This window comes from Coenobita brevimanus, chromosome 6 (assembly GCF_032717465.1).
Source record: "Coenobita brevimanus isolate Jiangsu-jjx chromosome 6, ASM3271746v2, whole genome shotgun sequence".
Classification (NCBI taxonomy): domain Eukaryota; kingdom Metazoa; phylum Arthropoda; class Malacostraca; order Decapoda; family Coenobitidae; genus Coenobita; species Coenobita brevimanus.
In genome coordinates this window covers 32171273-32198500 of record NC_136959.1, presented here as the reverse complement: position 1 = coordinate 32198500, position 27228 = coordinate 32171273, and positions in this window count along the sequence as shown.

Genomic DNA, 27228 nt, shown 5'->3' with positions numbered 1-27228 from the left:
AAGAAATGTGTGAAAGAAAGAACATTATGTTCAATGATACTGGGATAGATGTGTGGGCAAGCCAATTAAGTCTCTTCCGGCAAGATTGCATCCATGAATGCAACAAACAATAACTGAAAGGAGTAAATTATTGAATGCAGTAGTGTACAAAATTCAACAAGACTTGAGGTGACACTAATGCTTCACCTCACCCTCCTCAAAGCCAATAATCATCCAGCCCGCAGATACCCAGATCCCATCAAAGTATGCAGACTACAGGTTGCCAAAGGACGAAGGTCTGCCCTGTTAAGATGAAGACACTAAGTTAACGAGTTTCAATGTGGCTTTAGAGTGGTAGCCAAGCCTCACGCCACAAACAGCCTATACATGTCACGCTCTCACTCTCTCTCTCTCTCTCTCTCTCTCTCTCTCTCTCTCTCTCTCTCTCTCCATCAGAGTTTTTTTTCCTATACTCCAATTAGCATTTATATTAGTACATGAAATTTTTTGTGAAAATCTGAAAATTTTTTATAAAGTATATTAACAATTGCATAACTATATGTTACTCATGTCAAGTACTCAGAACTATTCATGTGGTGTTTATTTTTTTCTTACAATTTTAACCATTTCGTCAATTTTACAAGTTTTTTTTTGGTTTTACGATATCTCTTTCTGGATTCAGTTGTGCTATGTGCAAAATGGAGAAATGAACATTTATCCAACGGCAGACTTCACTCCCCCCACCCCAATCCTCTATCATTTCTCTCTCTCTCTCTTACCTGTATTGTGTCAACACCTCTCCTCTTTCTCTCTCTTTTAGTTTTATTTTATTTTTTTTACCCGTATTGTGTCAACACCTCTCCCTGGGTCGTAATAGGCACCCGTTCTCCAACCCTCTCACCTCAGCCAAGATCAACTCTCGCCGTACAAAACGCAAAGAGAAGTTCATATCGTTTTCCATAATATTAAAAGAAATGCCTTTAATTCTAACCCCCACATCTTTCTCTCACTTTTATGATTTTCTTACTTATTTTTTGTCCCTTCAATTACTCATTAAAGCTTCGACATGCGCCCCAGAAGAGTTTCTCGCCCGTTTGGTCGAAATAAACTCTGGGTTATTGGTTTTTAAAAATTCGGCAGATCAGAAGCCAAGTGCTTCATGTACCTGACCAATTAATATATTCAGTGTATAGAAAATGTAATAAAGAGTCATCAGCAAGTCCTTCAGGTTTTAAGCAGGAGAAAGAAGACCCTAAAGCTGAACCAATCATTCCAAGAGAAAATCCAGTGAGGATGGCCCCAGCAGACCAGCTATTTCAGATAGTTCAGAATAAACGGAAATCTAAATAAACGCCTGAGATAATGCCCAGAATTCCTATGAAGAAGAAGTACAATCATCAGACTGTATAAAAGCATGTTAAGGAAAACGCTGGTAAATATGTTAAAGCAGACAAAGTTCACCAGGATATAAAATTCAGTGCAAAGGAAAGAACCACACTGGTGGTGATTGACTTTATCCTAAGAGATCAAGGCTTTGCATTTGCATCAAATAACAAAGGGAAGAAAAAATTAATGAAGCCTGTACCTGGGAATCAAACATACATAATCGCCAAAGATATCGAAAGTATACCATTCACCAGAGAAACATGTTCTGTTGTGAATGTAGGTATAAATGATGCCCAAAACGGAGGTAAAGTTGCCACCAGCGAAATATATATATATATATATATATATATATATATATATATATATATATATATATATATATATAAAGTAATGAAAACTAAATCTAGTAAATGTGTAGCAAATGGTATACTGCCTAAATTACGTTCCAACCCCTGTTGTAAAAATAGAGTGATATAAATTAATGGAGCTATTAAAGAAACGTGTGAAAGAAAGAACATTATGTTCAATGATACTTGGACAGATGTGTGGGCAAACCAAGTCTCTTCCCGCAAGAAGGCATCCATGAATGCAACAAACAATAGCAGCGTACAAAATTCACGAAGACACTTGAGGTGACACTAATGCTTCACCTCACCCTCCTCAAAGCCAATAATCATCCAGGCCGCAGATCCCCAGATCCCCTCAAAGTATACAGACTAGAGGGTGCCAAAGGACGAAGGTCTGCGCTGTTACGATGAAAAGACTAAGTTAACGAGTTTCAAAGTGGCCCCATAGAGTGGTAGCCAACCCTCACGCCACAAACACCCAATACACGTCTCTCTCTCTCTCTCTCTCTCTGATTTTTTTTCCTATATTTCAATTAGCATTTATATTAGTACATGAAATTTTTTGTGAAAATCTGTAAATTATTATGTTTTTTTTTTTTTTTTTAACACCGGCATAACTATATGTTACTCAAGTCAAGTAGTCAGAACTATTCATGTGGTGTTTATTTTTTTCAACCTATTTTTACTATGTCGGCCAGTTTATCTACTTAAAAACTCCGTTCCTACACCTTTCGACCAGTCAAGATTTTCCACAGAAATATTCTTTAATACTTAACAATATGATACTCAGTCGTTCTTTTTCTCTCAGTATTCTCCGGGTGATTTATTGCAAGGTAATGCTCAGTAGGAATGGATTCTGAAGTAAATTAAGACAAAGGTGGAAGCAAGAATTGAGGATAGGGGTTGATAAGGGTGGTATTGGACAAGTGTGGAGATTTAAAGAAACGAAGGCATGGAGCCTGTTTAGCACATCTGATCTCTTGGAAGCATATTTTGTGAAAGGTAATATAATCTTTCCATGATTGTTCCCGAGAAAATGTAGCCCGGAGAATACTGAGAGAAAAAGAAGGACTGAGTATCATATTGTTAAGTATTAAAGAATATTTCTGTGGAAAATCTTGACTGGTTGAAAGGTTTATGAACGATTTTAAGTATTAAATACAGTACATTTTTTGAAATCCCAGTCCGATATATGAACCAAGTCAGAATATAGGTGTGTAGCTGCCTCATCCTGTAACTACAGAAGTAACTGCTGTGAATGACGCTGTGAGAAGCGGATGAAGAAGTGAAGGGTGGGGACGTATGAGTGGATAGCGTTAGATGTGCAGCTCAGATGATCATTAATGAAAAGAGGGAGGTAGTTAAAAGGATAGGAACCGTAAGAGGACAGCCTGAATACTGAAGTCTTACAGAGTTCAAGTGCAATAGCAGAGGGTTCTCCAGAGTCCCTAAAGGAAGTTGACCAAGACTAAGACAGGACAGTGTGAAAGTCACCAGTGGAATGTCTCAAGGGGAACCCATACTAGAGTCCAGTCACTTTAATTCGGCCCAGAATTGCGTCCTTTTGCAGCTTACTTCCTGTAGCTCAGTGACAGAGTAAGACTATATTGTGGCTCAACAGCCTTTCCGTAGCACTCTTCGTGACTAGCATCATATTCTAGTGTTCATCTATTGTTACAGATCAGCAGTCAAGATGGAGCGATGGCAGTTTTAGGCCAGGTTAAAGTGAATCGAGTATAGTAATCGTAAAGAAGGCTACAGCAGGAAAAAAGTGATTTAAAAAAAAAAAATAGTTTCGAGAACTTTAGTGATAAAGGATATTAATTCAACTGGTCGATAGTACGAGGGCTGGGAACGGTCATTCTTCTCTGGGAGAGGCTGACTGAAGGCAAACATCCAGCAAGAAAGAAAACTGCAAGTCGACAGACATTTGCAAAAGAGTTTACCTAGGCAGTGTGTCAGGCAGAAACATTGCTCTTGAGAAGGAGAGACCTCATATGTATTTGGCTGTACCTTGTCCTGTTAACTTCCACGCACCATCTGTAACATTGTATGTTTATTCTTATATTTACTGACATATATTCACACCAGCAACATTTATACCCACCTTCGTCATCCAGCCCAAGAATACCTACACCACTTGTCAAGCACACCTTCTCCTGTAATTATTTGCACTATTCACTTCCTGTTCACTCACAGTCTCACCAGTGCTAGATCAAGAGTCACACAACACAACACCACACCACACAACACCATATCACATCACAGTCACACTACACATAGCCCCACCACAACCACACCATATCGCACAACACAACACAACTCATCGCACCACATTACGCCACATGACACAACACAGCCATACCAACCAATATGCACATCTCTTTACACAACATGACACCACACCACATGGCTGCCAAATCATACTACACCACACCACACCACATCACAGTCACATCATACTACACCACACCACACCACATCACAGGCACACCACAATACATCACCCTCATTACACCATGGCACATCCACAGTTCTTTTTGTCTTTAGGTCTAAGTTAACTGAATCCATCCGGTCTTCCGTTTTTGTAGGAGGAACGTCCAACCTACCAGTTGTGTAGTTGACAGAGAGAGAGAGAGAGAGAGAGAGAGAGAACGTTAGGGGATTGGGGTGGGGGGAGTGAGGTCTGCCGTTGGAGAAATGTTCATTTCTCCATTTTGCACATGGCACAACTGAATCCAGAAAAAAATATTGTAAAACCAAAAATAAACTTGATATATAGATAAACTGACCGATTTTTTTTTTTTTTTTTTTTTTTTGACCATCAACCTCAAGGGGCATTAGGCCAGCAAGAATCAATAATCATGAAAGCCAGAATAATGAAATGAAATATTTGCATCTATTTCATACCAATGACCGACATAGTAAAAATAACTTGAAAAAAATAAACACCACATGAATAGTTCTGACTACTTGAGTAACATATAGGTATGCCGGTGTTAAAAAAAACCTTATAACAATTTACAGATTTTCACAAAAAATTTCATGTACTAATATAAATGCTAATTGGAATATAGGAAAAAAAATGAGAGAGAGAGAGAGAGAGAGAGAGAGAGAGTGACGTGTATTGAGTGTTAGTAGCGTGAGGGTTGGCTACCACTCTATGGGGCCACTTTGAAACTCGTTAATTTAGTCTTTTCATCTTAACAGGGCAGACCTTCGTCCTTTGGCACCCTCTAGTCTGTATACTTTGAGGGGATCTGGGGATCTGCGGGCTGGATGATTATTGGCTTTGGGGAGGGTGAGGTGAAGCATTAGTGTCACCTCAAGTGTCTTCGTGAATTTTGTATGCTGCTGCATTCAAAAATTTACTCCTTTCAGTTATTGTTTGTTGCATTCATGGATGCCATCTTGTCGGAAGAGACTTGGTTTGCCCACACATCTGTCCAAGTATCATTGAACATAATGTTCTTTTTTTCACACATTTCTGTAATAGCTCCATTAATTTATACTACTTTATTTTTACAACAGGGGTTGGAACGTAATTTAGGCAGTATACCATTTACTACACATTTACTAGATTTAGTTTTCATTATATATATATATATATATATATATATATATATATATATATATATATATATATATATATATATATCTCTATATATATAGAGAGAGTTAAGGAATTGAATTTATTCTCTCTTAGAAATCGAAGAGTCAGTGGTCAACTAATTGAATGTTTTGTGTTAACCAACGGCTTTGGAAATATCGAATCAAACAATCTTTTTAGCTTTAATACTGAGACCAAAACTTGAGGCAATGGCATGAAGCTGCAAGCAAGGAGGGCTAATCTTGATGCGACCAAAAACTTCTCCACTTGTTCCTTTGGAAATTACTGGAATAAACTCCCCAGGAACGTGGTCGAAGGCAGAACCGTAAAGAACTTTAAAAAGAGATTATAAATACAACGTAATGCAATAGGTATTATTTAAAAAGGAAAGTAAGTGTACCTTTAAATCTCTATGTATGTGCACATATGCATGTTTATATGCATCCATACGTGTAAATGAATACCCTGTTTCTGAGGACAAGAGGGTAGACTTGAGACCATCAAGATAGAAGGCCTGATCGCTCCCGTGACGCCATCCACGTAAGGCATCCAGCGTGGCCTGCTTCTCTCTCTCTCTCTCTCTCTCTCTCTCTCTCTCACACACACACACACACACACACACACACACACACACACACACACACACACACACACACACACACACAGATGATACAAAAATACAAAGGAGAATTACTAGCACAGATTCATGTAAAGAGCTACAAGAAGAATTAAATAAACTTCATGAATGGAGTAATACATGGCAAATGGAATTAATTGTGGACAAGTGTCATGTAATCAAGTTTGGTAAAAGTGGAAAAAGACCTGATTGGGATTATACGTTAGGAAATAAAACCCTACACACATCAGAAAGAGAGAAGGACCTAGGTGTGATTATCAATAACAGACTATCTCCTGCTGACCACATCAGTGAGAAGGTACGGAACATGTATACACTGCTTGCAAATATGAGAATAGCATTCACATACATTAATGAAGACATGCTAAGAAGGATAATAACATTATTCATCAGACCAACCCTGGAGTATGCATCAGTAGTCTGGAGTCCTCATCGCAAAAAACACATAGACAAGATTGAAAAAGTTCAAAGGGCCGCTACAAGATGGATACCAAGCTTAAGAGATCTAAGCTACGAAGAAAGACTAAATAAACTGAATCTACCAACACTACAGGAGAGAAGTAAAAGAGGTGACATGATAATGCTATATAAATGCATATCAGGGAAGGAGAAAATAGACATAAATGATTACTTAACATATGGGGAAGCATCAGCAAGAGGACACTGCATAAAACTGCATAAGAAGAGAGGTGATAAAGACGTGAGGAACTTCAGTTTCCCAAACAGAGCAATTGATCAGTGGAAAGCACTACCGAATGAAATAGTGTGTGCCAAAACAATTCACAAATTTAAGGATATGTACGATAATTATGGTTTAAGACACGGGACAGTACGAGCTTGACTCATTCCTGTAAAAATACCATTAGGTAAGAACAATTAGGTAAGAACACACACACACACACACACACACACACACACACACACACACACACACACACACACACACACTATTTCAATTCATCAGGATGCTTTCACAAAACTTTTTCTATAATTCTTCTTTCCAGCATGTCGCCTCACCTAAATTCCAGTTTCTGTCCACCCACGTTACCTGTCTTTGCCTTTGTTCTTTCAGCTATTTTTCTCTTCTTTTCCTCTCCAGGTTCTCTTGCTCCTGCTTTCCACATGCATTTAGTGTCCATTCGTTCCGCCTTGTCATTCTCGCTTGTATCAGATTATTAGATTTCCTTTTCTTGGTTCATTTCAGTCGCAACAACTTTTCCCGCCATCCTTTTAGCTTAACATCGTTCTTGCCTTCACCAACACAGAATCCAGGTTCCTCTTCTCTGCTTTCCATTTCAGGTAGCCGAGTTTCTCCCTGGCAATGTCCACTTACCCAGCCCTCTCTCATTTCGTAAGTATCTTTAGCACAATCCCCCTACAGCCTTCACTTTCATACCACTGTATTTTTTCTTACGACGAAACATTTACTTGACCCACTTTATACTTTGCTCTGCTTCTATCACTTCACCTTTAGCTCGTCTTTCCAAAACGCCTCCTTTTGCGCAGCCCAATTTTCGCCTTGTTTGTGGCCTCGTCAGCATTTTCTTCTTTGCAAAATTGTCTTTTCTCCTCTCCTTTCCCCTCTTGTCTTCCTTACTTGCTCCTTCATTTTTTGTGGAGAGATTAGTATCATCATAGAGATTTCTTGAATGCTGTGTAAAGCCTTGCTTTCCGAAACTCCTCATTTACACTTGGTCATCTGATCAAAATAATTTTGCGGTACAGTGTGTGCTACGCATAGTCACGTGTTCTTGTATGCAGAAGATTAAGAAATGCAGCATATTATGGTACTGATACTATAAAATTATCTACAGTTTACCTTCCAGCACCTTCAACTTCCCCTACAACAGCTTTCAAAATACATATTACACGTTAGTTGTTATTATATTACCACATTCCTACAAGATTTGTCCGAATTTCAACATGTATTTTCTTTGCTTGTGTTGGTTTTTCTCAATGGTTTTCTCATTCTTCCTTGTTCACCAGCCCTACTATTCACACTGTCTGCTCTTCATATCGATCGATCTATCTATCTGTCTATCTATCTATCTATCTGTCTATCTATCTATCTATCTATCTACCTATCTATCTATCTCTCTCTCTCTCTCTCTCTCTCTCTCTCTCTCTCTCTCTCTCTCTCTCTCTCTCTCTCTCTCTCTCTCTCTCTCTATATATATATATATATATATATATATATATATATATATATATATATCCATTGGATCCCAGGGTTCCCGGGCGAGGCATCGAGCTGGGAGAGTAATAGGCGTACCGCCCTCAGCTTATCGGTCCCTACCCGGGGGTTCCCTACTTTATGAACTTCTGAAAACTCCCAGTTCTCTCCTGTATTGAGGACACAGGGTTCCAATGGGATATATATATATATATATATATATATATATATATATATATATATATATATATATATATATATATATATATATATATATATATATATATATATATATATATACGGAAAGTTTCTTTATGATCTAACATGGAATCGAACCTGGGACTTCAAGATAGGAGCCAGGCATCGTGTCGCTATAGTGTGGTGTGATAAAAGCTAATTCACCCGAATTCTATGATGAACCAGGTGAATCCATAATGGGAGGATATTTTTTCATCCCGGTGTCTGGCTCCCAGCTAGGAGTTCCCTGTTCGATTCCCGGTTAAAACATCATAAAGAACAAAATCCGCATAGGTCCATATGTATAATGTGTGTTTCTCCAGCTTATATGAAGGCGCTTGTACTGTCTAGGATTGATTAAAACTGCTGTGTCACCTGCCGAGTTGCGTGGGGCTAAGCAAAATTCTAGATGATTAAAATACTCGTATGCGTCTTTTTACAGGTTCGAGTCACTATCTGATTAGCTCAGCAGTTTAGCACTCGGAATCCTAACTCTACCTCACAGACATACACACCCACACTTCTGTCATTCATACCAGCTATCAGCTTGATTCAGTCAGATAGCTATCTAAAGCACCGTCGCCAATCGCTGGATGTACATTCACTCATACAGACACGATTCTTCCAACCAGCTCAATCCACTGTCACTACCCTAGCGTCATCATTCTCCATGCCTCGTTTTGCCCACACTCATTTACCATATCTATCCTTTTCTTCTTGACCTTCCCCGCCTTCTTTCATCCTCAAACACACCCAGATACACCCTTTTCACAACTCTATTCACGCCCCTAACCGCTCTCTCCACATGACCATACTATCTAAACACGCTCACTTTGACTCTGGTGTTCACATACTTCCTTATTCCACATATTTCAAGAGTTACATTTTTGCTTATCCTGAATACCCTCCAGACGCCCCACACACATTCCTGTCCAGCAAGGTAGCACCAAAGTTTTTTATGTTTACTTTCATCAGGATTCCACACTAAACAGTGGAGAGCTACTATATTTCCTCTTACGTTTGTCTTTTCTTTCTTCCAAATACCTTTTCAACTTGGCGCCATTTCTTCTTCTTCAATTCGCTTCACACTTGCCAATTGTCCCAGGCTTTTTAAAATATTATTACTGAGACCTTTTAAATGATTTATGCAGTCAAACGTAAAACCATATAAACACAAATCTGAAATACTGTGTTTTTGTATGTTCATTAATTATCATGGCAATTTGCATAGAAGTATCTTAGTGTACAATAACTGTGTGTAGGCAATCTTGTATGCCCTGGAAATATTGGCAATATTGCATTTGTACGCTTTCACACTCTCCCACCCACACTGTTTCAGCCCCAGAGTCTGAAAAGTGCCACAGCAAGGATGTGTGCCTGAACAGAGTAAAGTATCGGAATTGTGAGCATAACATTAACAATAGAGCTTATGCGAGGGGAATTTCCCGGGTCACACTTGCTGTAATCAGCCAGGCAGCCGGGCCAGAAGATTTCAGGTGATGGTGGAAGAAGAGGACGGTCCAAAGGAATTTTGCCACAGAAAATTTTACTGGGAAATGATAAGGAATTTTGAGATGGGCCGTGTGGGATTTGGGTGAGTGTGGGTAGGTGATGTGGGTGTATGGGAAGGTTGGTGGAGGTGTACGGGTGCGGTGTGAGAGAAAAGGTTGAGGAGAAAGGTAAAATATGGGTGTTGCCACAGATACTGATGTGAGTGTAGTGTGGATAGATATGGGGATGTGGGTTTGTGTAAGAAATGAAGAGATGATGTCTAAGTGACATGGTTATTCATGCTGAGTATGAAGGTCAGAGGTGAAATTAAGAGTGATGAAAGGCTGAATGAACTGATGGAGGTATTGTGCTGTAGGTGTGGATTGTGGGTTTTGTGGTGGGTAAGTGTGGTATGATAAACTACGTGTAAAATCTTCAGTGTGTGCTTCTTTTGTTTGTGTGTATATTACTTTTCTCTGTACAGAATGTTTGTGAGGCCAAAAGGATATTGTGTGGTTACTTTGTGTGCGTTGGCTGACTCGATCATCCAAGATACAACATTTTGTGTGAGGATTACACTTGACTGACTTTCTGCATGTCAGATGAGTATTACATAGTAGGTGTGTGTGTGTGTGTGTGTGTGTGTGTGTGTGTGTGCACGCGCGCGGACGCATTCCCGCACATCAGGAATAATTTTGTCTCTTTGCTAGGATTAGTAAGATCGACTGACGAAGTTGTGTCCATAAATCCCAAGAGGAAAAAAATATAAAGAAGTATGTTATCGGGAGGGTAGCTTTGCGCTGGCAACGTGGTCTGCCGTCCTCTTACACTGGTTTACAAAAAAATTGAGGCAAGCATGAAATTAGGTGTTCTAACCTAATTTGGAGTGCTGATTTCAGATCCGAAATCCGTTTTCTCTCATCACCTCTAGTTTTTGAGATATACATGTATACATGTACATGCATGAATACATATAGGCCTAGACCCAAAATATTCGCCAAAAATCCATTTACCGTCCTATTTTCTTGCAACTTGATTTAAAAAGCGCGCCGGAACAAGGCCAAACATGTCAAACATTACAAGCTGAAGGACTGGGGGTTTAGGAGCACTTTCTTGCCTGGAAACACAGTGTCCAAGAAAATCCTCTGGTGGACATGAACAAGGTGCTTCTTCCCCCTCTCCATATCAAGCTTGGCCTTATGAAGAATTTCGTGAGGGCCATGGACAAGGATGGCGCTGCCTTCCAACACCTGTGCACTCTGTTCCTAACTCTCAGATCTGCTAAGCTCAAGGAGGGTATCTTCGTCGGACCTCAGATCCGGGAGGCGCTGAAGGATGAGGTATTTGAGGAGAAGCTCACCTTGAAGGAACTGAGATCATGGGAAACTTTCAAGTCAGTCTCCCATGGCTTCCTTGGTAACACACGGGCACTTGATTACCAAAAGTGTGTCAAGAAGTTGTTGCAGGCTTATCAGGATATGGGGTGTTGAATGTCTCTCAAGATTCACTTTCTCCAATCCCACCTCAACTTCTTTCCCCAGAACCTCGGAGCAGTAAGTGACGAACATAGGGAAAGGTTCCACCAAGATATTACTAAGATGGAGGGCAACTACCAAGGCAAGTGGAACCCCAGCATGATGGGGGACTTTGCTAGATGCTCCTGTGCGACATCGTGGAGGGAATGTACACCAGATCATCCAAAAAAACTCACTTCTGACTGTCTGTAGTACTATGATGTGTATATATGTATATATTCTAGTAATATTTAGTTCTGTCAGTGTTCTGTGTCTGTTTAGTTTCGTTCTGCAATATGCCATTTTAATATATGAAATAAACTCATTGTAAGTATATGCATTATAATAAAAAAACGGGATATATGAAAGCAAAAATCTAGAGGTGATAGAGCAAAACTATTTAGAAATCTGAATTAAGCTTATCAAAATTAGTCAAAAACACCTATTCACAAGCTTGCCTCAGATTTTTTTTTTTTTTTTTTTTTTGTAAACCTGTGTTATAGGAGGATGGGAGGCAGCTGTGGAGATTCGTATATTCGAGTAGCTTCCTCGTTAGCGTATTTCGGGGCCACTGTGTGAAGGTGTCTGTCCAGCACCTAGATAGCCTTGAAACATTGTATTAGATTGTCTCTAAATCGAAGCTTAGATAAGGAGTAAAAATCAAGTTGCTTCAATCTGTCCGTATAAGACGCTGCAACAGACGTTGATTTTGCTATGTGCTTGCTGACATTTGGAGACCAGAAATGCTCAGTCAACTCCAAAACTGGCCTTACAAAGTTTTGTGTATAATAAAAAAAAAAAAAAAAAAAAAAAAAAATCAGTGTCTTTAAACCTGATAGTCAATTTGAGATGGCCTGTCATTTTACTGTTCGTTTTGTTTACTTCCTTACTTTTAGTGGGGAATTTCAGTTCTTTTCGCGCTGTCATACCCAGATCCTTAACAGTGCTTGTCTTCCTTATGGATATCCTGCCACTCCATATTCATGTCATTACTACAACGATCGCAATGTTTCAATTGTTTTATTTATTTTTGTGGTAAATGGCATTTGCCCATCAAATGAACATTCACCAGTTTTATCTAATATTGCCATAATTTTCATTCTTGAGAGACAGAAAGACAGACAGACAGATATCCAACTCAATACATCTTCTGGCCTCTAGTTTTACCTTAAGTCAACTATCAGAAAAACTTGGAGACAGACAGACAGACAGACAGACAAACAGTTCCGACTCAATACATCTTCTGGCATCCAGTTTTGCCCTAAGTCATCTACGATAATAACATGAAATAATTATGGAAAGTGTATAGTGGAAAGCCAGTAACCACACACACACACACACACACACACACACACACACACACACACACACACAGCACCTCCTCATTCCTTCCTGGTAACTGCCGTTTCTGTTGCAGTGTACACACCCCCAGCATCATCCACCAGTGGTTCATTGGTGTTTAAATTTCAGGTTTCTTCTCCTTTCATGCACTAAATTCGAGTGTGAATTGAGAAGGTGCTTCACGTCTTTCACTTTATCGACATACGATCATCCATGTAGTTCCAGTTCACTGTGCCGTTCTGCCTTTCATTTACCTATCCTCTCCATGTGATAATACAATCTATCCAGACTCTATCCTACCCTTCGATCAACAGATTTCTAGTCTCCACATCTTTTAAGAATGTCTATTGTGACTGCTATTGGCCTGATGGTGGTTGTAATGGATGTGAGATTGTTCAGACTGTTATGGTAGTGGTTATGATTGTGATTATTTTGGTGGGGATGACAGGTGAAGTAGTGGCATATTGCGTTCATATAATGTGATGGATTTGGCTTTGTGGATGGTGGGAGTAGTTGCAGTTACATTAGGTATGGTGGTGTTGGTGGTTGAAGTTATGGTAACGGTTTCTCAGTGCCTATTCCTTTCCTTCCTTCTCTACCGCTGTCTGTTTATGACTATCACAAGAAATCATGGCCCGACAAAGCAATTAATCTTTGCTAACAAAACAACTGGTTTATTGGTTGTCAACACGCCTCTCTCGAAGCCAGCGTAGGCGAATCGTTACGTTCCCTTCCATACTGAGAAAACTATCTAATCTGATATACCGAAATCAGAGATGAAGTAAAAACTTTACTTTTCATCGAGATACATTATTTTCCTTCCACAGATATGTTAGGAATTTGCACAGAAATGCTAGTAGACGATAAGTCGCTGCTTTCTTTAATTTATCATGATTTCCAATCACGTGAAAAATAATACCACCGAACTGTGGTATATGAGTAAACTATATCGTGTATTCTCTAACAAACCTTTGTTAGAGCACATTCTCTCAGTAATCACTATCACTTCTCTCCTGTGTGCTGGTGCAATATTCGGTAGTACAAATTTTGCATGAGTATGCAAATACAAGTAATTTCAACAGTGTATGTCACTTTTCTAATGAGTGAGTAATTTGACAATATATCCGCCAATAATTATAGCTGGTGATGATGTCAAGAAATATGAGGGGGCGAGATACTGGCGTGGCTGGTGATAGGGAGCTCAAATTGGGTTCTCTGAGTCAGTCACGGCGATGAGCTCAAACACAGGTCATTCGATTTTCGAGTCTATGCGCTACAGTGAGTGCGACATCAGCTGTAGTTTATCAGTCAAATTCTTCATTAAATGGACGCTTCATTACTTTTAGTTCTGATATTAGCGATGAAGAAGAGGTGATTAAAATTCTTTGAAACTGTAGTTCATCATCTTTGTCACGAATCAAATTCGCGACATTTCCCTTTTGTGAAAAACACGAACTATTAGTGGAAAACTCACTGTGTATCGCTCAGTTAACCATTTCTCTCTCCACTTCGGTGGTATACTTTTCAAAACATTCGTCACTGTTTCAAAAGTGACCGATTTAATATACGTCACTAAGTGCTCTACTGAACAATATTATTGTTTCTTTATTGTTCGCCCCTGCTTGCCTCGACCGTTAGAAAAATGCGGCCTAGTGCTCCGCTTTTGTTTCCCACGACTTATGCAGTCGAGTGTTTGCTCTGACGGGGAGAGGTCCTGTGCTCCAGAAGTGTGAGAGGAGAGGTCAGCTAGCACCCAAGCTCCACTAGTACAGTTCCCCAGAGCTCCCACCTTTGAATTGGGTGATACACAGCATTCATCGTCCAGTATTCCTTTTTGCATTTTCCTAGGTTTAAGAGTTTAATTAAGGTGTTTTTTTCCTAGGCATAAGAATTTAGCTCTTGTGTGAGTGAGTGAGTGTGATCTCATTAATTTGATTTGAAATGTAACGTTAAATTTATTTTTGTAATCAATAAATTTAACAGTTCTTTTTCTCAAGCTTAATGTAATGTAAACTCTTGTTTCATTTCTCCACAATTAAGCTTATTTTCCATATAGCTCCTAGCTTGCATAAAAGCTTTGCTATTCATAACTGGTACTTAGGCCAGTCTTGTATTAAACTTAAAATCCGTTGTGCCTCGTAGGAGTTAAGCACCAGCAAGAGCCTGATATTATTATTAGTATTAGTTATTTATTGTCAGGGGTGAAGTAACTTTCTCCAGAGGCTAACAGTACTAAGAAACAGCAATTGAGGAATTAGTCTCTGCTGTGTACTGTTGAGGAAGTTTATAAATTCTCGTTCTTAGAGAATCGTGCGAAGAAGTCAGCGTAAAGTAATCGTTGCTTGATTTAGCAAGACAATCATTGTCCCTGCTCTTCAATATTATTGAATATTATTATCAATTAAATAATATTTAGCATTTATTTTAAAAACCCCATTTATATATTTTAAAAAACCCGTGACAATTGGCGACCTCGCCAGGATATTAGCTCCTAGCTCTAAAGCTATTCACGAGATAGTGCTCACTCGTTCATATTTAGGTATTTATAATTAAAGTTTATAGGCACAAGTTTACTGGTGTTTACCGTTAATTTAGCAAGTGAATTTTTGCTTTATTAATTCATAGAGTACATAACTCTATTTAGTACTTTATTTTTGGTAACGCTAGACGATTTTATTTGCTCCTGGGTAGCCGCCGTACCCATTGTGTTAATTATTGAGTCTTCTCAGTTATTGGCATTTTTGCTTTATTCTTTTCCAGTTAACTAGATAAGACTGGTCACCACTAGCTTGTGTCTGTACTCTTTTCTTGTGTCATTAGCATTCGTTTGCGAAGCAGTCAGTACTCAGTTTCGTTTGCTTAATAAATTAGCACCATGGCTACCACTGATTTTTACAGGAAGCCAAAGAAATGGGTCTTTCGGACCCAACCGAAATTAAAGAGTATATACTCTCACGGCATAATCAGAAGCACCAGCGCGAGAATGATGCCTGTGAAGAGCGTAAGATTCAGCGCGAATACGAGCGAGAACAGCGTGAGGAACGCGAAAAGGAGCGCGAATACGAGCGAGAACAGCACGAACACGAACAGAAACTGCGCGAACACGAGCAGAAACAACGCGAACTCGAGCTAGTACAAGAGTGAGAACAGCGCGAATACGAGTGTGAACAACGAGACAGAGAACGAGAACACAAACGTGCCGAGCGAGAAGCACGCGAAAAACATGAACTTGAAGTGCTGAAGCTCAAGCGAGATTCCTTGGCTTTAGACACATCCGGTGCAGTTGGTCCAAGCTCCACTAGCGCTCTTCCTACACATGTCCTGGCGACCCCACGCATCAAGCTTCCTTCATACAAGGAAAGCGAGCGAATCGAGCCGTACATAGCTCATTTTGAGGACATGGCAGACAAGTATCAACTGGATGAGGCAGCTAAGCGGATCCAATTTCTTAGTTTATTTGAGGGCCCTGCCCTCGATATTCTCCACAGAATTCGTGGAGACAATCTCACGTATGAGATGATGAAAGCTGCACTCATTAAGGCGTATGGTCTCACAGTAGACGACGCCAAAGTTCAGTTCATGTGAGCTCATCTCAAAGACAAGGAGACAGCTGTTCAGTTCCTCGACCATCTCACTGCTTACTTAAATGAGTGGATGGAGAAAGATGAAACTCCTTCCACGCGTGAGGGGATAATTGACCTTATGCTGCGTACACAGCTAGAGAGGCCGTGGCCTGCTGAGCTCATAGCACAGCTTAAGATCTGCCAGGTGAAAGATGCCAACCAAATGGCAGAAAAGGCTGAGACATTCTTTACTGCATACGGGTACCAAACTCGTAAGCAAAACACCTGGAACAAAAAACCTGATAAATCTGGGAAACCGTCTCAGACTGAACCCCAGCAACAAGGCCGTTCTCAGAGTAATGGCCAAGGTCCAAAATCGCAGTGGAAGGACCAGGGGCAAAACACTCAGAAACCTGAGTGGAAGAGGTACAACAAGTACCCTAACCAGCAGCAGTATCAGCCATGCAACCGACCGTCAGGACAAACTTTTTCACCACCAGCTCAAAAGAGGCAGGAAGCGAATGCAGCCTTCATTCCTCAGCAGCAGCATGGTGGTCACGTCCCTACCAGTATGGGTACTCCCCACAGTTCACTAGTCCCACAGTGACAGTGAACCCCTCCACAGATGGCCAATGTTCCATCTCCTCAGGCACTGAGTACGACTCCTCAAGTGTCTAATTCACAAGGCACAATGTTTGCCGCATCAATTCAGCAGCCTCATGAGTGGCTAGCTGCTTCCTCCACAGGCCCTCCCACAGGTGACAGTACCTTCCTTGTTCAGCAAGGGTTTGTGGGAGACATTCCTGTGAAGGTCCTGAGAGATAATGGTTCCTCAGGTTGCTCTGTCAAGCAGAGTTTAGTTCGGCCTGAGCAGTATACAGGTCGACAGATCCATGCAAACCTTATTGATGGATCAGTGAGATTGTTCCCTGAGGCATGTATCCAGGTGGCATCTCCATTTTATACTGGTACGACACTCGCAGTTGTCATGCCAGAACCTTTATTTGACCTCATCATTGGCAATATTTATGGTGTCAAGGATAGTTGCACCAAACATGACGCTACTCAGACTTCGGCTGCTGCGGTAACACAAGCCATGGCTGAGGCTCCAGACTGTGTCACCCCAGTGATCATTGAATCGCTGCAAGATCTGATATGTAGTCAACTTGTTGTACAAGAACAACATTCTGACCCGACACTTGCTGCCGTGCGGAACAAACAAAAGGGTCGAGTGATTAAGTATTCACGGGGAGGGCGAGCCAAGTTCCTTCGCAAACAAGGACGGCTCTACCGTGAGTCACGAACACCCGGGGGCGAGGTTCGACTGCAGTTTGTCGTCCCCGCCAAGTACTGCCAAGCAGTGTTAGAATGGGGTCATTGTTCAGCCTCAGGAGGTCACATGGGCAAAAGGAAGACCCAGGGCCATATCCGAGCTGACTTTTTCTGGCCAGGGATGGGACGGGACATAGATAGTTTTGTCCGTTCCTGCAGTGTGTGTCAAAGTAACACCACTAATCAGGGGTATGTCCTTCCTGTGCCGTTCATAACCACACCTGTAATCTCTGAGACAGTTGAGAGACAGGGTAGTGGTGAAGTGGGTGCAGACCTGACGTCTCGCCCATTGGCCCCACAGGACACAGTATGTCCAGGGCCTGTACATACATATTAAGTACTGTAGGTTAAGGGGGAAGTTCGAGAGAGAACTCCGCAGAGGTGACTCGAGGCTATGGAAGACCCGAGTTTGCACAAGGATTCTCAGCTCCCCGATACTAATATAAGTACTGTAGGTTAGGGGGAAGTTCAAGAGAGAACTCCGCAGAGGCGACTCGAGGCTATGGAAGACCCGAGGTTGCACAAGGATTCTCAGCTCCCCGATACTAATATAAGTACTGTAGGTAAAGGGGGAAGTGAGAACTCCGCAGAGGCGACTCGAGGCTATGGAAGACCCGAGTTTGCACAAGGATTCTCAGCTCCCCGATATTAATATAAGTACTGTAGGTTAAGGCACAGGTTGAGGACCCATGTGCAGTTCGAGGCTATGGAAGACCCAAGTTTGCACAAGGATTCTCAACTTGCCGACACTAATTGTGTGCTATAATTAATGGCGACCTCGAATGTATGAAGCTTAGGCTGTCACTTGTTTTTTTCAGCTAGAGCGTACTTTTCATAGCATGTACTGATTGCTAGTGGTTGGTCAGTGGGGTGTGCCAGCTGATGTAGATGGGAATGGAAGTGCTTTGGTGGACATCTGTGCTTGTAAGGGATTGGCAATAGCTAACACCTACTTTCGGCATAAGATGATCCACCGGTATACATGGAGAGTAATGAGGAGGATGGATGGTGAACTTGTTGAACGAAAGGCAATGATAGACTACGTGTGTGTGTGGATGAGCGAATGAGAAGACAAGTGTTGGATGCAAGAGTGTGGAGAGGGTGGGGGAATGGAGTCTCGGACCATCACTTAGTGATGGCCAAGGTAGAGCTGCAAAGAAAGTGGCTGAGGAGACGAAGGGGAAGACAGGAGGAAGCAACTCCTGTGAGAAGAGTGGAGAAATTGCAAGATAGTGAGAAAATGACAGAGTGTAAGAGCATAGTGGAAGAAAGACTGGGAAGGTATGAGCTAGAGCAGATGGAAGGGGTGGAAAACGTATGTAAGATATTCACGGAGGAGATAGGCGCAGTGTGTGAGGCGGTTTGTGGAGTGAGGAGGAGATGCAAGGGTGTGCAAGGGACAGCATGGTGGAATGATGAGGTGAAACGAGCTGTGGAACAAAAGAAGAAGGCATATAGTGAATGGTTAGCGAGTAGAGGTAGGGGAGAAGATGAGAGAGAGAAGAGAGAGGTATATGTGAGCAGGAGAAGGGAGGTTAAGAGACTGGTGAAGGAGAGTAAGAAGAAAGTGGATGAAGAGTTTGGGAGGAATCTGAGTGTGAAAGGGAGGGAGAGTAAGAAATTGTTTTGGAAGGAGGTAAAGAAAGTAAGGCAGTGTGAAAGGGGAAATAGTAGGGGAGTGAAAGATAGGAATAATAGATTGTTGGTAGAGAAGAGAGAGAAACTGAAGAGATGGAAGGAGCACTTTGAGGATTTGTTAAATGTGGAGAGTGAGAACAGTGCGAGTATAAGTGGTTGGGGAATGGCTGGGAGAAGAAGAGATGAGAGGAGGGAGGAAGAGACCAGTAGGGCGGAGGTCGTGGAAGCGATGAAGAATATTAAGTTGGGAAAGGCCCCAGGAATTGATGGAGTGTGTGGTGAAATGCTTAGGTATGGGGGTGAGATTGTTGTGGAGTGGATATGGAAGTTGTGTAGATTGGCCTGGGAAGAGGGAAGGGTTCCAGAGGACTGGAAATCAGGTATAATTGTTCCTTTATACAAAGGAAAAGGAGAGAGAGAAGTATGTGGTAACCATAGGGGTATTTGCCTACTTAGTGTGACTGGTAAAATATATGGTAGAATACTCATTGATAGGGTTAGGCATATGACAGAGGAGCTAGTTGGAGAAGAACAAGGGGGATTTAGGAAGGGAAAAGGGTGTGTAGATCAGATATTTGTTCTAAGATGTTTAGTGGAGAAGTATCTAGAGAAGGGAAGGAAAGTGTATGCTGCCTTCATGGACTTGGAGAAAGCTTATGACAGAATAGATAGGCAAGGTATGTGGAAGGCATTAAGAATATATGGAGTGGAGGGGAAACTGTTGAGTGCTGTGAAGAGTATGTACGAGGGAGCTAGGGCTACGGTGCGAATGGATGGTGAGCTGAGTGAGTTCTTTGATCTCAAGGTGGGACTGAAACAGGGTTGTGTGATGTCTCCATGGCTGTTTAATATATACATGGATGGGGTTGTAAAGGAGGTGCAGGGTAGGGCAGTGGATGTGGTGGTGGCTCTAATGAATGAGGGTGAGATTTGGAAGCTTCCGGTGTTGCTGTTTGCTGATGATACAGTGCTGTTGAGTGAAGATGAATGGGAGTTGCAAGGTTTGGTGAATGAATTTGGGACAGTGTGTAGGGGGAGGAATCTGAAAGTATGTAAACAAAAGTAAAGTTATGGTGTTTGAGAGGAATGAAGTCACAGAGTGTGCAGTGAGGTTGGATGGTGAGGAAATGGAGAATGTGAGTGCATTCAAGTACTTGGGTAGTGTGATGAGTAAGGATGGAACTTTGGGGGATGAAGTGCGTGAAAGGGTACAGCAGGGAAGGAAGGTTGTTGGTACACTGAGAGCAGTGATGAGAAATAGGGAGGTGAGTTTGGAAGTTAAGAAGTCACTGCATGATAGTATTGTGATCCCTACCCTGACGTATGGAAGCGAGGCATGGACCTTACAAGAGGGGAACAAGTCAAGAGTGAGAGCAGTGGAAATGAGTTACTTGAGAGGAGCATGTGGAGTGACGTGGAGGGACAGGTTGACGAATGAAGAAGTGAAGGAACGCTGTGGGGTGGATGTGGATGTGGTTGAGAAGATTAGGAGAAATACACTGAGGTGGTTTGGACATGTGGAGAGAATGGAGAAAGAAAGACTGACTAAGAGGGTGTATGTGGGTGAGGTGGGAGGAGGGAGAGGGAGAGGTAGACCAAGGATGAGGTGGAGGGATGGAGTTGAGAGGTATATGAGGGAGGGGGGGGTGAGCTGGGGGGAGGGTAGTCAAATGGTGGGTGACAGAGCGACTTGGAGGCGTTTTGTCTGCGGCCACCCTTTGCGGGATTGGGGCGTCGGGCTATAGATAGATAGATAGATAGATAGATTGCTAGGCAGAGAGAGTAATGGTAATAAGAATTTTTGTCTCACTGACATTTTTGATGCATCACCTCAATTGATATTGCAGGTACAGCAATGGGCGTAGCAGTTTTCCTGTGCGGGCCAGCTGATCGTCTGCCACATGCTGCCGCCTCTTCTCCTCTGCCTTCGTCGTCGCCATATTATTATTTACTGTGTCATTTTACACGTAGGTACAGTTACACTACAACTGTCACACCTACACCGTGTATTACATACACCACGCTACACAACAATTAGTTGTCAGTGTAAATGTAGCGACTTTTCGCTCAGTTTGACCTGAGTACAGGATTTTCACCGTCGTCACGGAGTTTTTCCCTCAAGCTTGCTTCTATTAACGTAAATACAAGGTTTTTTCGCTCACTGGCGACTGCGACTTTCTCCTGTAGCAGGATAGCACACACACCACAGTGTGAATCTTGTGTGAATGACTTAGGATGTGTACATATATATATATATATATATATATATATATATATATATATATATATATATCCACAAATTTTTTCCCATAAGGAAAAAATTTAATTTTGTGGGGGCGTAATGTCACGAATCAAATTCGCGACATTTCCCTTTTGTGAAAAACACGAACTATTAGTGGAAAACTCACTGTGTATCGCTCAGTTAACCGTTTCTCTCTCCACTTCAGTGGTATACTTTTCAAAACATTCGTCACTGTTTCAAAAGTGACCGATTTAATATACGTCACTAAGTGCTCTACTGAACAATATTATTGTTTCTTTATTGTTCGCCCCTGCTTGCCTCGACCGTTAGAAAAATGCAGCCTAGTGCTCCGCTTTTGTTTCCCACGACTTATTCAGTCGAGTGTTTGCTCTGACGGGGAGAGGTCCTGTGCTCCAGAAGTGTGAGAGGAGAGGTCAGCTAGCACCCAAGCTCCACTAGTACAGTTCCCCAGAGCTCCCACCTTTGAATTGGGTGATACACAGCATTCATCGTCCAGTATTCCTTTTTGCATTTTCCTAGGTTTAAGAGTTTAATTAAGGTGTTTTTTTCCTAGGCGTAAGAATTTAGCTCTTGTGTGAGTGAGTGAGTGCGATCTCATTAATTTGATTTGAAATGTAACGTTAAATTTATTTTTGTAATCAACAAATTTAACAGTTCTTTTTCTTGAGCTTAATGTAATGTAAACTCTTGTTTCATTTCTCCACATTTAAGCTTATTTTCCATATAGCTCCTAGCTTGCATAAACGTTTTGCTATTCATAACCGGTACTTAGGCCAGTCTTGTATTAAACTTAAAATCCGTTGTGCCTCGTAGGAGTTAAGCACCAGCAAGAGCCTGATATTATTATTAGTATTAGTTATTTATTGTCAGGGGTGAAGTAACTTTCTCCAGAGGCTAACAGTACTAAGAAACAGCAATTGAGTAATTAGTCTCTGCTGTGTACTGTTGAGGAAGTTTATAAATTCTCGTTCTTAGAGAATCGTGCAAAGAAGTCAGCGTAAAGTAATCGTTGCTTGATTTAGCAAGACAATCATTGTCCCTGCTCTTCATTATTATTGAATATTATTATCAATTAAATAATATTTAGCATTTATTTTAAAAACCCCGTTTATATATTTTAAAAAACCCGTGACAATCTTCACCATCCATTTTCCCCACCTAAGATAGGTTGAAGTACAGTCCAAAAAGAAAGAAAGGAGTATATACGAAGGAATAGAAAGGAGTATATACGAAGGAATACACAGGCCAGGAAACGGCAGCAGATTAATGGACCTTTCGGGGCTTGTTTGTTAAAAAGATTACAACTATGATATCTGATTTTTTGAAATAATGATAAAGATTACAAAGCAAGAAGACATCACACACACACACACACACACACACACACACACACACACACACACACACACACACACACACACACACACACAGAAGCAACAGCAACAGCATGCCCAGTGAAAGAGGCCCCACACCTTTCCTGTCACCATCCAGTCTCCCGTAATTCGGCCTCTCTCTCTCTCTCTCTCTCTCTCTCTCTCTCTCTCTCTCTCTCTCTCTCTCTCTCTCTCTCTCCACATCACAGTGCTGAGACATACTTTATAGTTCCAGTTTTTCCTCTTTTTCTTCTCACAAATCCTTTTTAGGTTGGTGGAATCCCTTTATTTCTTCACCAGTTGGCTTCATTCTTGACACAACTGTTTTCTGGGCAAAAACCGCCAGACACTTTTTATTTATTTTTTAGGCCTTTTAAAGAGCTTTATGGAGCCAACGGTAAACACACACACACACACACACACACACACACACACACACACACACACAAAGTTGGGGTCTTGTGTGTTTGTTCAATACTCATCATGGCAAATTGCAGGGAAATATGTAAGTGTACTATGGCTCTGTGAACCCTGTGAAGGCCATCCTGCATTCTATTGGAAATTTTGATATATCTATAACTGGTATTTATCTTTAGGATGCGCTCCTCGTATATATCTGATACTCATTCTGACAAATCTCAGGTTATAAAAAAGGATGACAGATCCTCTTCATGTGTCCCTTTATAAGTGATTCTTTTTAGCAAGACATTCCCCTGTCAATTTTGTAGCCTCGTCAACCTCAATACCTAAGGTTTCTCACTCATTCATTTACTATATCCATTCATCTTCTTCCTGCCCAACCACGCATCTTTGTACCTTCCAGCTCACACACATATACGCTTCTCATTACATTATTTACACTCGTTCTCTCCATAAGACCATACCATCTGAGCACACTCCCTTCTAACGTATTGTCAACAAGCTTTCTTACTCCACATCTTGCACGAATCACATTATATGTTATCATATCCACTCTGCGCATTTATATAGCTATAAATGAAAGGAAAATAATCGGGGAGAGAGAGAGCTATAAATGAAAGGAAAATAATCGGAGGGGAGGGAGAGAGAGAGAGAGAGAGAGAGAGAGAGAGAGAGAGAGAGAGAGAGAGAGAGATGAGAGAGAGAGAGAGAGAGAGAGAGAGAGAGAGAGAGAGAGAGAGAGAGAGAGAGAGAGAGAAAAAAACACCTGCCAACAGGTAAAATTTCTGTCTTTTATGGTGGCTTCAGGTACTTGTCGCCTAATGAACCACTTCACGTCCTGGCTCGCATTACAACACTACCTTTCAATTCTCCATTTTCACAGCCTTGTTCTTTCCTTGGAGTTTTCTTTTTTCGTCTCTTTCTGCCGTTTGTGTTTATTTTCTTCAATGTTTTTTCAATGCAGGTTCTATTTCTCTTTGTTTCTATTCTTTTTCCTTGTTATTTCCTGAGTCTATTTTGCCATCATTCTGTTACTGTGTTCTTCCTTTCCTAGTTCCCCCCCCTCCTTACCTTTCGCCCAGGTATTTCTTCCAGAGCCCATGGTTATTTATTTATTTTTTTTCTAACTCGGTATGTTCGAATGCGATAGTTATCGTATGTGTCTTTTGACCTTCTGTCGGGATGACTGGCGTTTCCTTATCATTGCTCTCTCTCTCTCTCTCTCTCTCTCTCTCTCTCTCTCTCTCTCTCAATAAATATATAGTGAACAAAAAAGGAAAACTCAGAGAGTACAACACCACAGACGGGTATTGGAATTTGTCCAGTGACCGAGACTTACGATCGGTTCATTCTTGCCTGACCCTTAACATTTCTACTACGTCTAGTCCAAGCTGAATTAGAAATTTCAGATGACTTTGTTCTGTGACCTTGACCTTTGACTTTTCCCTGTTGCCTTGACCTCTGAGTGTTCTTAAAATAGTTTTCTTTTCTTTGTTTGCCTAACCTTGTCCCTTTCAACAAAGTTTGGCTTAGGTCGGATAAAAATGGCTTAAGCTTACTTTGCCATGTGCCCTTAACCTTTAAAGTATTGTTCTCGAAGATAATACTTCAACCCCTTGGTTGATCCTCAACTCTTCCACCAAGATTGGTCCAAATCAGGTCAAAACTGTTATAGTTATTTAGTTCACCCACAGACTCACGGATCAGATTTTGACCTTGCACTGTTACCTTGATCTTTGACTGATAGGTCTCAAAATTGGGTCCCTTCGGTCTTGCCTTACCCTGAACTAATGCCGCGTTTTGTGCTGTTCATCATGGCTATACAATGTCGTACACAGCTCTGACACCAACAAAACAGTCTCATCTGCGTAGCCAGATGTGTGCCATCGGTGAAACTTTCATACTTTGTCAAGATGGCTTCCACAAAGATGTCATTAGTCCTGCTAGTTACGAGCCACAATTTTCTTATTTCCAAGGAATAGTTTTACGATTAATACTGCTGAATTAATGACCCTAAACTGAGTTATTTTACTGTACATTAAGGCTGTCACCGATATATATTTCCCCAGCAAAACCCTTACTTTCTCAGCAGGGCAGCCAATCTGATACAGTGATGGCCAGTCAGGTTGCTGTTATCAATCTCTGCTGTTACCCGCTGATAATATCTGAAAGAGCTAAAAAATATTTACGAATCTCAACATTGCGACTTTACTTCGACTACTGCAAGTCGTCACTGGATGCCGACAGTAGCAAGCTCATTGCCAGTATGTAGCTCAGACTTCTCATTTTCTCTCCTCAAATTATAAATTTATACTGTAGAAAGATGGTTCAGCTGTGGATAATGTCCACGTTATTCCCCTTCAATAGACATTTTTTTTTTAAATCAATTCAAATAATGCTCGAAAAGCTTAAAATTTTGCCTAGTTGCCGACTGGGAAGTATAGCCATTGGGTAACATGTATCAACATCTGCTTATAAATGAATGAACTGCTTTATGAATATTTGGAGGTTGATTTCAGTGATGTAATATCAAAACGACATCATTTCAGTCAGATACCGCATTCTTTAACGAATATTAAATATGTCACGATGAAAGTCTTCAGGCTTTTCGGTACGATCAGGGTGGGATGGATTGTTCGACAGCTTCATGGCGTCACTTCCGTTTTGTTTGTAACTGTATGAAAATTGTATAAATCCAGCAGCAGATTTCAAACCGCCTCTGAGCAGTGTTTGACTTCGGACTGTATCGTAAGAAGCTGCTTGAAACTGTTTGAAACTGTGTGGCATTCTTTGAAACTGTATGTCCGTGATGTTACGGTACAAAATGTGACATTAATTTGGTCAAAATCAGATGAAAATTCTACACTGACCTATGTAGGTCAAACTTGGACTCAGCCCTGTGTCCTTGACTTTGATCGACAGTTCTCAGGACAATAGGTTAATAACTTGGCTGCCTTTCAACTCTTCCAACAAGCTTATCCGTTAGTTACTTTCTACACACACACACACACACACACACACACACACACACACACACACACATACACACACATTATTACACCAAAACGCAAACACACTATACTTTGTATAGTAATGCTCTCGTGTTATTTTTCCTCTTTTTCGTTTATTTTTTCTCTCAGCGCAGTCTTATTTTACTCATTCTCTCCATCCAAGTTCTCTTACACAAGATTTCTTTCAGTCACACGCCCAACTTGATTTTCGTTTCTCTTCTCCCACGCAGACCGTCTCCATCTCTGCCCATCCTCCTTTCGTCTTAGCTTTTTCATCACCAGGTCCTCGCGTTCTATCTGTCTTAGGCTACTTGGCCATAATTTACACTCGTTCCGCCTTGTCCGTGTCTTGTATACGAGGTTGTTAAATTTCCTTTCCTTGGTTTGCTTCAGCTTCAGGGTCGTATACCGTCAGCATTTAAGCTAAACAACGTTCTCGTTTTCCTAGTCAGAATCCTGGACCCATATTCTCGTTTAGTAAGGAGGCGCCCTAACACCTCCTCCTTAGCGATTTATTTTTGGATCCGGCTGATTAATCTAATTTGTACCTTATTTATGCAGAATATGGCGATATTGTAATGAGTTCAATAACACAAGAGAATAGAAAGTTATAATAAGCAAACTAAATCGCCTAGGAAGAAGTGTCAAGGAGCTTCTTTAACCGACGAGAATACGAGCCATGGTTCCTCAGCACAGCTTCCCATTCCCTGTGCCAGTACTTCTCCTAGGCAACATCTGCTTATCCAGGCACAGTTTCATCTAAATGATTTTAGCATAGTTCACTTAGCTACTTCAGTTCCATCATTTTGCCTGACTCCATTCAAAGACCGTCGTATCTGCCTCACTTTCCACTTGGCTCCACTTCTATCCCTCCAAGTCCACTTCATCTCTCCGAAACTCAATCCTAACACAC